The sequence below is a fragment of the Chrysemys picta genome, chromosome 7, assembly GCF_011386835.1.
Source record: "Chrysemys picta bellii isolate R12L10 chromosome 7, ASM1138683v2, whole genome shotgun sequence".
NCBI lineage: Eukaryota > Metazoa > Chordata > Testudines > Emydidae > Chrysemys > Chrysemys picta.
In genome coordinates this window covers 10,066,357-10,078,613 of record NC_088797.1, presented here as the reverse complement: position 1 = coordinate 10,078,613, position 12,257 = coordinate 10,066,357, and the positions used below count along the sequence as shown (strand labels likewise).

General features: G+C 40.2%; 1 protein-coding gene across 40 annotated transcripts in view; it reads left to right on the top strand.

Moving 5' to 3' along the window:
• The window catches only part of FOXP1 (forkhead box P1), a 505,685-nt gene that overhangs the window by 48,634 nt on the left and 444,794 nt on the right, over nucleotides 1–12,257 (top strand). For 37 of the 40 annotated variants that reach the window (XR_010589012.1, XM_065550763.1, XM_065550750.1 and 34 more), the window contains one exon: nucleotides 11,766–11,896. The gene's annotated coding sequence lies outside the window, so the exon portion shown is untranslated. Of the gene's footprint in view, nucleotides 1–11,762; nucleotides 11,897–12,257 lie in introns of those variants that run through there. The other 3 variants (XM_065550737.1, XM_065550732.1, XM_065550731.1) reach the window with 1 other exon arrangement.

The window sequence follows — 12,257 nt, the reverse complement described above, 5'->3', positions numbered from 1 at the left end:
TTTAACTCCGTTAACTACAGCTACTCACATATCTCATTATTGACAATACTGTCGCACAGCACATTTTAGTGTTTTAAGGCCACGTCTCCACTACAGATTTCTGCCAGCATAGTTATGTCAATCCAGGCTCATGAAGAGGTGTGATGCCTGACTGACATAGCTGCACTGACAGAAGCCCCTAGTGTAAATGCAGTTACACTGGCAAAACTGTGCTTTTGCTGGTATCGTTTATTTTGGTCAGGGGGTAGGGGAATAAGCAATATCAGCAAAAGCATAGTTTTGCCAGGGTAACTGCATTTACACTAGGGGCTTCTGTCAGTGCAGCTTTACAATAACTGTTCTTTTTAATGGGACTTATAAAATGGTGCTCAAAACACACAAAATAATATATAATAAATATATTGTTTATAGTACTGAACTCAGGTTTTTATGTGAATACTTATGTGTAAGAAATTCATATTAATGTCATCTGAAGTATAATAATAATAATAATAATACTCGGCATTTATACAGTGCTTTTCATCTGCAGATTGCAAATGCTTTACAACTATGCTAGGTAGTCGTGTCCCCATTGTCATAGATGGGTAAATGTAGGCAGAGAGAGGTTGGTTGATTTTCTTGCCTAAGGTCACTCAGAATCAACAACGATACCTGGATTCTATTTCCAGCTCTTTGATTCACTGTCCAGTGATCTGTCCAGTGTACTGCTCTGCCACCTTAAAATATTTGTACATTGACTTGGTTCTCCACTCTGGGGTGGATTTTAACACACACAAACAATCCAACTCCTTGTGCCACAGATACTATTGTATAGAATACAAAGTGAAGTCTAATGGAGGCTTGGCGATTGTCTTTTTTTAAATTTTATTTTATTTTATTTATTTATTTTTTAAATAACCAATGCGCCTGGACACTTACCATATTTAAGACCAGCATGTAAGGAAGCCAGACAGAGCTGTGTATGTTGACTTACTAAGTTCTCTCCAGTATTTTAAAAATCAATTGCACTTAAAGAATTTACAACTTTGGAGTTTAGTAACCTTACAGAACTTCATATATCTAGCTATACTCCTATGAATAGCACATACACACACTTTCTTAGGTTTTTTTTTTTTTTTTTTATACACTACATCTTGCATTACTTACCTAGCCTTACATGGCACAGACAAAGCTGTTTGCATGTTGGGATAAATATTTTTTGATTAATGACATGACTTGTAATCAGGAGTGTCTTATCAGCAACTTTTCAAAATTTGACATTTCTTCATGGAATGTGCCAGGGGTGGAAATTTAGCACTCAGTAAATGCTGTTACAGTTGAATTCCACACACATGAATTATGACAAGTTAGGCTGACTGTTCTGTGGTTTGTTGTGTCTGGTTTGGTTCCTACTTTTAAAGTTGCAGTTGCATTTGGTCATTTGAAGCTTATTTTCATAGTCTGGCCAAACCAGCAGGATCCCCGTGCACTGCAGGGGAACATAAAACATCAGCCTTTTAGCTGAAGTGCTCAATAGATAAGAATTTTAAGTCTCTGTTGCATCATGCACTATGTCTTGTAGGCTTATTTGGTCTACTCCATTTGATTTAATTTAGATATTGAAGTATTTCTCCTTATTCAACAGTCAAAAGAAAGTGCTGTACATTATATTCCCCCCATGCCCCGCAATTCCTTCAAGGCAAGATGGTTGGAAGTTCTGAAAAAAATCTGTAATGTTCTTTCCAAACATGAAATAAACTTAGTGTTTTCAAAGTGTTAAAATGGATTTTGTGCTGTGTTGCTTTATATGTGGAATTAGTCAAAAATAATCTCTCATTAGGATTTAGTTTAGTTTTATTTGTGTTTTTTGTTTTTCTATTTACTAAATGTAAAGAATAAATTTCAACCTTGTAAAGATTGTGGAATCCAGATGCAAGAGATTCCATCCTTGTACTGAATTAGTAGATTATTCAGTAGAGTTGCCCGAACTCGACACAAAAATAGTCTATGGCTCTTCATTTCCCTTGTGCAGTGTTGCAAATATAAAGTGTAATTCATTGGCTGCTATTACTAATATCAGCTCATGTGCTGACGTGTAGACATCTCTCTTGTTAAAAGGTTTGGTTTACTACTTGTTTGTACTGGAAAGACTGAAAATCACTTGGGAGACAGAGGTTCTGTTTGGATGGCTTTCTTGGGAGATAAGGAAAACTATAGGGAAGTGGCTTGCTTGCATCTTGCACTGGAATGCTGGCAGTTCTGGAGGTTAGCCTTTGGTGGCATGGCTGTTGTCACAGTCTTTTTTAGAACCAGTGACAAGTGACTAAGATTGCAGCACAATATAGATTAAAAGGATAAGAAATTGAAAACCTGCCACAAAAGGTCTTACTGTAACAATAAAAAGGGAGCTGACGGGATAAGTGAAATGTTTTAGTCATAAAGGTAACCTGTTTATAAGTGGTTTTTTTTTTTTTTTTTTTTAAATGTCATTTTACTTGTTTCCGAAGATAGTTTGGCTTGCTAAGATGTGTATCTAAGGGCCCGTTTTCATGGTACTAAGCGGATTTGTGCACCGAAGGTAATGACCTTTTACTGAATGTCTTCCAAACACTACTTCAGAATGTGCCCCTAATTTACAATAATGTTGCACTCCTCTCAACCAGAATAGTAAAATTTTTGTAAGTCTGTCAACACACAGCGAAATAGCTTTCACTTTTAAGTTTTTAAGTTCACCTGAGACATCCTGAGCCTGATTTCCCCCCTCCCTCCCCCCCCAAGGTACTGCTCACCCATCTTTCTAGCCGAAGTCAGTGGGAGCTGCAGGTAGTCAGCATCTCTGAAAATTGTGATAGGTGTGTAAAAAGTTGGTCTCACAAAACTTGTGATACCCCGAGTTAGTGTATACTTTTAAAAATTTTGGTCCAAGGCTGTGTGGCAGTGTGGGGCATAGAACTCAGAGTTACAGACTGTCTCCAAATCAGTCCATTGAGTTCAATGGGATTTAAAGATGTGTTCAATTTTTTTCTTAAAAACGGATGCATTTATGAGTGGGGGCTCTGATTTTAACCACTAGATAGTGCTTTTGTGCCTGGTAGCAGACAGGCCCAGTCATACTGTATTTGTGTCACTAAGTCTGTGAGTTTTGACTGTGCAACTAGTGAGATATGCTATTGATTATTCTTTCTCTTGTTATCGAAATCAAAACACTTGCTACTGTCCTTGAACGTTAGGCTGGGAAGGATTGCATTCCCATGATGCAGCTGGTGGAATTCTGCAGGATACTGTGGGATTTCCTATGTTTTCTATAGCACATCTGAGATGCTGCTCAGAACACTTGGTACACATTCCAACAGGTGAAGCCAGTTTATCATTTCTCAAAAAAATTGATTTTTTTGTGTGTGTTTTTGATTCAAGGATGAGTTTAGGCCAGAAAACTTAGGTTTGGGGCCAGCTTTCAGACACTCCAGGTGGTGGTGGTGGTAGTGGTGGTTGGATCAATATAAGAATAAGAACCATTTGCAAAATTTAGATCCCTGGTTTGGATTTTGAATTACAACCCCTTCCTACCACATCCTGTCCTAATGTGTAGGGATGTTTTTGAAGCACTGTTTTGGGTCAGTCTGTTTGTTAAGCAAGGCTCAATTAAAAATGAGAGGGGAAAAGTGGGCCAGATCCTCAGCTGGTGTAACTCTGTTTAGCTTTGTTGACTTCGGTGAATTTAAATCAGCTGGGGACCTGGTCCAGTGACTAGACTGCTTGACAAATACTGGTGCTGAGTGTGCATGCCCTCCATCAGGGACCATCTTCAGTGGGAAAAAGAGGAGCAGAAGTGATATGAAGGGGCAGGATGACACACATGCAAATATATAAAACACAACTGAGAGGTCCATGGTTTGCATGTGATGAGACAATGAGGTGCTGCGGGCCTGGGGAGAAGAATGATTCATACTCTTGTTGGAGGGGTGCTGAATTGCATGGGAGTCTGGGGAAGGGATCCAGAGCCTTGCGCCCCAAGTTCATTTCTGGAACAGATCAGTGTTTACTGTTAATCGTTTGTGTTAAAGTCATGCCTGGGAGCCCCCCATAATGAACTGGGGCCCTATGGTTCAGTGCCCAAAACAAACACAACCAAGAGATGGTCCAAGTCCCAGAGTTTAGGGATCATAATGTCATTCTAGCTCTTTAGTTCGGAACTGTTTTTTTTTTTCTTTGTCTTTTACAGTAGTGAGCAGAATGATCCATCTGTTTGCTAGCTCATATGAATTGACCTGATTGTATCAGTTCAGTTCCTGATGCCAGAGTACCCTCTTCATCAAGACCCACCATCAAAAAGGGAACGAATTAATATATCCATGACTATCTAGTGTTCATTTATGGCTATATATAGCTGAGGAGTGCTGATGGTGTTGGAAGAGTTTGTGTCTTTTAACTATACCCACAGTATTTTTTCCACAGAAGACACAGGACTCAACCAACTTTGAATGGCAATTACACACACACACACACACACACACACACACACACACACACACACACACACACAAAAGCAGTGATGGAGATAGGAAAATGGAATAACAGGTAGCTGCAGTAAAACCCACTAGGTATAGGCTTCTTCTGCAGCATCCTGTAGACAAGGCTGTCAGATACAATATGTAGTAACTGAGTGGTAGGAGTGCTGATTTAACTTCAGTCTGCTGGGTGGACTGCACTGCGCCTTTTATGACCACTGTTCTGCTTTCAAAAATGAAGAGAAGCGTAACTTCTTCCACTGGGTGAGGGGGAAAGAGTGTTCTCGAGAATTTCCTCTTTAACATGTCCCCTGTTGAAATGGTGAATTTATATACCTCACCATGCCTAAAGAGTGTGCATGCATGTCTCGTTTTGAATGTATAAGAATCATTATATTTCAACAGAATTTTTCATCTCACCTCTCAGTGTTTATACAGCTAAGGCACTTTTTACTTTCCAACCCTCAACATCTGGAACTCCGGTTCTATTATTAAAAAAATAAGAGGTTAAAATCTGCATAAAATGCCAATATTGCCACACATGCCACAATTTTTAGCTTATGTCTGGTATCCTTTAAAATCTCAGAAGTTTTAAGTAGTCGTAGATTTAGTAGCTGCCTTTTTCCACCATGTCTCTTATGGTAGCCATCTTGAAATCTTAGCCATTTGTTCAGTTAGACACCTTTCTAACTGAGGATAAAACTAAAATGAGTAATCCAAATTAAGAATGAAAAGGAGAGCAAGAAAAGTAGCTCATATGCAGAGCTTCATGTAGTTACTGCCTTTGTGTTGCTGGGTTGTCTCATTGAAAGGATTATTGCTTTATGGTCATCATGGGCTTGATTTTTCAAAGGTTAGGGTCCTACTACTTCAGTTGTTCCTCTGGGTGCTGAGCGCATGTGGAAATCAGGCCCCATGTTTGTATAGCATTTAGGGCCAAATGTTTTGGGGGGGGAAAAATCTAGCTCCAAGCTCCTCAAAGTGCTTAGCACCCACAATTAGGGCTAAACTTGGAGGGGAAAAATCGGCTCCCACTTGGCCACCTCAATAAGGGTAAGTGATACCCATTGTGATACTCAATGCTAGGTTTTCAAAAGAACCTAACATCCTATGGGCCACTCTTTTAGTGCCGACATGAGAACTAAGCATACTTGAAAATCTGTTTTGTGTTGCTGGTGCTGAGTGCTTCTGAAAATTCCGGTGAAGGTAGAGAAACTGTCCCTACCTCTGTCCTATTTTGATACTTTATATAGCATTTGCAAAAAAAAAAAAAAAAAAGCGGGGGGGGGGGGGGAAGGCGGGAAATCAGTTGAGTGAATTAAAGACGTGTGTATAGGGGAGGGAGGCAGTGGGCAAAATGAAGCGTGCTTCTTCCTATTACATGCCATAACCTGTTTTTAACACATAGGCACTCGGCCTTATGGGACCCAGAAATAATAGAAACATCTGTGCAAGCCACATGGCATGCTTCTGGTGATAGCCTCGGTTGTGAGGAACTCTGTTCTAATTGCAAATCAAAGCTATATGGATTATTCTTGAGTTGGCATCAAAAAGTTGAGGTAGATCCTAGCTGATTGCTCGGGGGTGCTGATGACAAATCTTCCGGCCTGTTGTAAAATTTCCTCTGGAAACAATCCATATAAGAATTGAAAGGCTGTTTTGAGCACTGTTGCCTAGATCAGCAATTTGTAAACAGAAAGCTGGTTAGCATTATATTAGTGCATGCATATCTTATGACTGTGTTTAAAGAATCTAATGATTTATCAGGAAACCGAAGCACTGCAATCCAGTTGTGATGGAATATACCCAGGTTCACATCCTACACACTACTGTAATAAGCTTTGTACAAGATATGCCTTGTAAGGTATCCTTTGAAAACTCATAATTTCCTGGTCAGGACTGTCCTGGGTAAAATATGTGTGGCAACATTGTATGTGAAGTGATAAGATTCTCCTGTACGGTGTTATTAATACGTGTTCCAAACCCCACAGCTCTGGTCAAACAGAAGTCGGCAAATAGGTCTGTTCTAAACAAAGAAATGTGTGCTTGCCTTAATTTGCATTTAAGCTGTAAACAGAGTCATCAAGCAGGAAGGGAAAACAAAGGAAACTCAAACAGGTGGAAAAAAACACAAAAACACCGGGGAACATCCTTCCAAGCAGACACTCATGGTTCTCAGTTTGAAATGTTTTTCAAGAGAGGGACTACAACTGTAAAAAGGAGGGACAAACATCCTAAGGGTCAGTCCCTATCTCTCCCTCCCCATTGCATTCTCTGCAACTGAAAAGACAAAGGAAATGGCCATCAGACTTGGGGTGGAGGGTGTGACCTGAAGAGTTCGGTCCGTAATCTTGCTGGGAGCATGTGGTGAGAAATTTTGCTTAAATCTAGTATGGTTTGTAAAGTTAGGTATCAGGAAATGTCTTGTCTTTATTTTTCTTGTAACCATTTCTGACTTTTGTGTCTCATTACTTGTACTCACCTAATCTGTTTTTGTAGTTAAAACAAAACACGTTTATTCTCTAATTCAGTTTGCTTAAAGGAAGGTGTCTGGATAACTTTGTTTAGAATAACAAGCTAGTGTTTATTATTCCCTTAAAGGAATAACAGCCTTAATGTATTTGAACTATCCAGGAGATGGCTGGGCAGTGCAAAACAGTATATTTCTGGGGAAAGTCCCAGGGGTCACCCTGCAGTATTGAGGTCACCCTGCAGTATAGCCAAGGGCGGTGGGAGCTGAGGTGTGGCTGGCAGGCTGCAGTTACACAAACTCCATGCTGGTGACTGTTTGTGAACAGTCCAGGTTGGAGACTATAACAGCAAAGCATTTCAAGACACCCCAGGTTACGGGGCAGGGGTGACACAGGTCCCCCACTGGTCGGGATATCATACCAGTGTCCGGTATGAACAGGTATCAGTGCTGAATTAGTGGGGTTCTTTTTTAATTTACACATTTATTAACTTGTTGAGAAACAAGCACTTTTTAAAATGCAAATAATATTCTCTTTATTTTGCTGCTGGATGGTGATGTTTGGTAAACAGCCTGATTGTTAGGCTTTGGCCTTGGGGAACTTGCAGCTGCTCCATCCATGTTCCCTCTAGACACTTGTGCAAAGTGGGGATTGCTGAAGGGGGAAGATAAACAAACAAGAAAATGGTGTAGATATTATCTCTGCTTGTAACCTGTTTGAATGCAGTAATTATTTGTAAGGACAGATCCCAGTTTTGGACTATGCATTTTACGGACACTGTATTGTTTTAAACAGATTCACAAGTCAGCAAGCTGGGTATTAACTATCAGGAATGCCTATATTTTAATATGTAAATAGGAAAGGGTGATGGGTTTTAATCTTTTTTCCAATGGTACCCAGGGTGGTAATGACCGTTTTTTAAATTCCAGTGACAACAGATTGTATATGGCACAATTAATGTTTCAACACTTCCAGTATCTTCTTTGAAATACTTTAATGTTTTAATTTATTGTACTTCTTGCTAAAGGCTGAGAATGGGATATATTCACAGCTTAATTGGTGGAAAGATGACTTATTGTAATTTAAAACTGATTTTAAAAAAATTGTGTACACACATACACACTTATTTATTTGGAGGGATACATTGAAAATTGCTACAAAATTGTGTGTGTGCGCGCGCCTGGTGTGGCTGAGAGAAAAATCATTGGATAAAATAGTCTAATGCGGTTTCATTGCGTTTGATGCACTTTAACAGGTAATGGAGCATAAAAAGGATTAAAGCCCCACCTTTAATCGGGATATAGAAACTTAACGTCAAATATAGTTTCAGGCTTTTTTTGAGCAAAAGCTGATTTTAGTGAAAATCCAGCTGGGGTGGGGGAGATAGGATCGCGTGTGCACCAGCAGCTGCCACTGGAACATAACGAGAAGAGTCTTTTCCTCAGGAGCAATATTCTGAAAAGCAGGTGATCTGGTGGCTTTGCCACATTTTCCAAACAGGAGGCAGGCATATACTGGTGGTGATTTTGATCACCCTGCTGTGCTAGCCATGGTTGCCCAGTTGTCTGTTTCTCCCACAAACACCATCCCAGGCGGCTCCACAAGCATGGGGGTGAGGAGGGGCTCTCCCTGCTATCAGCCTTTTCCTCGTTCATATCCTTCCTTAAAGCTCCACTCTGCTGTGATGCGCACAGAATAGTGACTTCTGCTCGCCGCTGGGCAGGTAGCTTGTTGCGATTTACTGTGACTGCTGCTGCTGATTGGCTTAGAACATCTATGAATGGTGCACACATTCCAAAACATTCTGTGTGAAATCCTAGCCTCAGTGAAGTCACCGCTCATTGACTTCAGTGGGGGCAAGGATTACTGTTACATCCTCTCCCAACCTGTCATGCCTTTTTTCAGAAGGCAAGCTCTTTGAGCAGAGACTGTTTACTACGGGGTGAGGTTTTCAAAAGTCTGCTTCATATGTTTGTGCAATACCTAGTGCTGAATGGTCCCAACCTGGTTGAGGCCTCTTGGAGTTACCACAGTGAAAACAATGAACGAGCATGATTACCTCCAGGGTTCTGGTCTGACTCCCAGCTTAATGTATGTGTGGGAGACCTTCTGAAATGACTTGCATTTTCTTCTAAAGCCCCAGCAAGAGCTTAATGTCTCTTGGGACATAAATTGTCACATTTTCAAAATGTGTTTAAAAATAAATTCTAAGCCTCTGAAGTTAATTTTTGGTAGGTTCAAGGTTGTGGCCAATGCAGTGCACAATAATCCGAGGATCTTGGCCTGCGCACCATTTGACCAGTCCATTTTCACTGGTTCTGTTGTGTTCTCGTCTATATAGATCCCCATGCTCCTAAAGGAAAATAAAAATAACCTTATGAAACCAGCCACTGTCCCAGATTTCAGGTCTTAGGTGGCAAATATGAGACCCCTTGGATTCTGTCTCTAGACGTGGGCTCTGCAGTAGAGCGATGATCTGATGGTTTAGGGCACTAGCCTAGAACTTGGGAGATAGGAGTTCAAGTCCCTGATCCACTCCAGGCTTCTTGTGACATTGGGCAGGTTACTTAGCTAACTCTCTATGCCTTGGTTCCCTGTCTGTATAATGGGGATAATAGCACTTTCCTGCTTCAGAGGTGTTGGAGGGGATAAAATACACTGGAGGTTGTGAGATGCTCAACTATTACAGTAACAGGAGCCTGAGAGATCCTGCACAAACACAGTGCATGTAAGCTCTAGCTCAACTACAGACCTGTGAGTGTATCCAACAGGCTCAGTAATAAACCTAACTTTCCTATGCATTTCTGAAATACTTCCTTAAACCTTGAAAATATATATAAAAAAATATAGCTTGATCAAAGATTAAGGTCACTTTTGGCCTGCAGGTAATGCAGAGTATTTCTGAGTCTCTGTTTAGTGTAAGTGGTTGCGAACAAACTTTTGGGTTTACTCGTGTTATCCAGAGCAATCTAGTAATAGGAGCTTTTCTGGACAATGTAACACGTTTTCTGCTTCCATGCATTTTGTATGAGAAATGGAAGCTCTAATACTTTTTGCAGCAGGGAAAGGAGAAATCCCTTTGGTTAGGGAAGTACCTTTTCTTTGTCCCATGATATTCCATTCAGGTATTGTCTGAGAGTTTTTATATCAGCGTGCCTCAGGAAAACTTGGTTTGGAGTGTAGTTGTAGCCTTGTTGGTCCCAAGATATTTGAGAGACAAAGAGTTTGAGGTAATGTTTTTTTTTATTGGACCAACTTCTGTTGGCGAAAGAGACAAGCTTTCGAGCTTACACAGAGCTCTTCAAGTTGGAGAGAAGAAAAATTTGGTAGCCTGCCAAAATAATTAAACACATGAATATTTGAAAGCTGGGGTCATGCTGCTGCCCAAGCAACATCCAATACTGCCCAGGGAATGCAGCTCTAGTGCAGGGGTCAAAGGTGGAAATGGATGATGATAGCCATGTCAGGTGGGCATGTCTCTGTGAGGCACTACATGCATCACATAAAGCAGAATTCTCTCCCCCTAGTCCATTCAGTCCCTCAGACCCCCTTCCTCTGGCTGGCAGGTCAGTTCTGCTGTGTCTGATGTCACTCACCTAGTTTTACCGGTTGGACCCGTAAAGCTGTCACTCTCACTTGCCCAGGCCCTGATTCAGGAAAAATAATAATAGATTCATGCATTCCAAGGCCAGAAGGGATCATTGTGGTCATCTGATCTGACCTGTATAACACAGGCAATAGAATGTCCCCAAAATAATTCCTAGAGCAGATCTTTTTTAGAAAAAGTCCAGCCTTGATTTAAAAATTGCCAGTGATGGAGAATCCGCCACAACCTATGGTAAATTTGTTCCAAAGATTAACTGCCCGTACTGTTAACAATTTACACCTTATTTCTACATAGCATATAGGCGGGTGCTTAAGTTCCATTGAAGCCAATGGGATTTAAGCATGTGATTAATTCAGGACAGCAATTAATTATATGCATGAGACCCAGATAATGCTTCTCTTTGGACCAGGCTCCAGGACAGTAGGGTTTTACCCAGCCTGGATGAGACGCTTTGTTAATGAAGATGATCTAAAGTGGTTTCAAAGTAACTTTATTCTACACACTAACTAAACAGTCATTTTACTAATAAACAGCATCCTTAGAGCTAAGCCTAAACTCAAATATGTTACTATTAGCAGGGGGAAAAAACAAATTTGTACTTTCTTAACTGCTGAAATATACCGTGTGCAAGTTTTACCTCTCTTCTTCCCTCCTCCCCTCCCTCCCCCCAGTATCAAACAGTTTTTTACATGTTTTTCCTTAGAAGAAAGATGATTGCTAAAGAGAGATTTTGTTTTGTTAAGGTTTTGTCAGGATGAAGTGAGCAAAGGGAGGATAAACATCTGACAAACTTAATGACCCTGTTTCATTTTGATAGTGCAGAAGTAGGTTAAAATCTCTTAAAGTCCTGAAACAGCACTCTGTTTTCTAACAGAGTATCTGCTAGGGTGTTGACTAATTTTGGTATTGAAAATGAACATAAACTTATAAATCAGCAGAGCAAATTAGATACTTGAAATAATAGCACCTTTTAAAAACGCTGTCTTCCTGCCTTAAGTTTCAATTTTATTTATAGCAAAAAAAAAAAAAAAATCTTTATATGACAAAATAACATTTGATTTATTGCAAGAATATTTCAATAGGGGTTTTTCCCCACCTCCAGCATTTATACTTTCCTCTTTGTTTTCAAGTTCAGGGAAGTGGTGGGCTTGGGCTTAGTTCTAGCTAAGTGAAGTTTTAAAACATGTTTTTGTCTTTCAGTCAATCTCCTGAGAGCCACTTTCTGAGTGATTCCAGCTTCCGAACATGGTTCCCATGGTAGGGGTTTTGATCCCTTGCCAGATTTGCCCTGAGCCATGAGTGAATATGTGTAATGCCCACAAGTAAAACTGGTGAGTCAACTAACCCAAGTCTGTAGTTGTTTTTTTTCCCCCCGCTTGTTACTTGGTATGCTTTTGTTTTTTTAGTATTGTTTGTGCTTAAAAATATGTCACTAGTTTTCTGCTGTATAATATTATATAAGAATCTGATTTAATAATAGAAAAAAACTCCAAAGCTTACATGAAAATGCAAGATGTTAGAGATGTTTGGTGGTGGGGTTGGCATTTTGTGGTATAAACAGGCATGGTCTAAGCAAGGCTTTGCAGGCACTGCACGTCACAATTAAATATGGATACGTAGAGGCCTTTTTCCATGGCATCGGTCTTGCTTTGCTTCCAAAGGAGCCATAACCAGAAAACAATTAGCTATCAC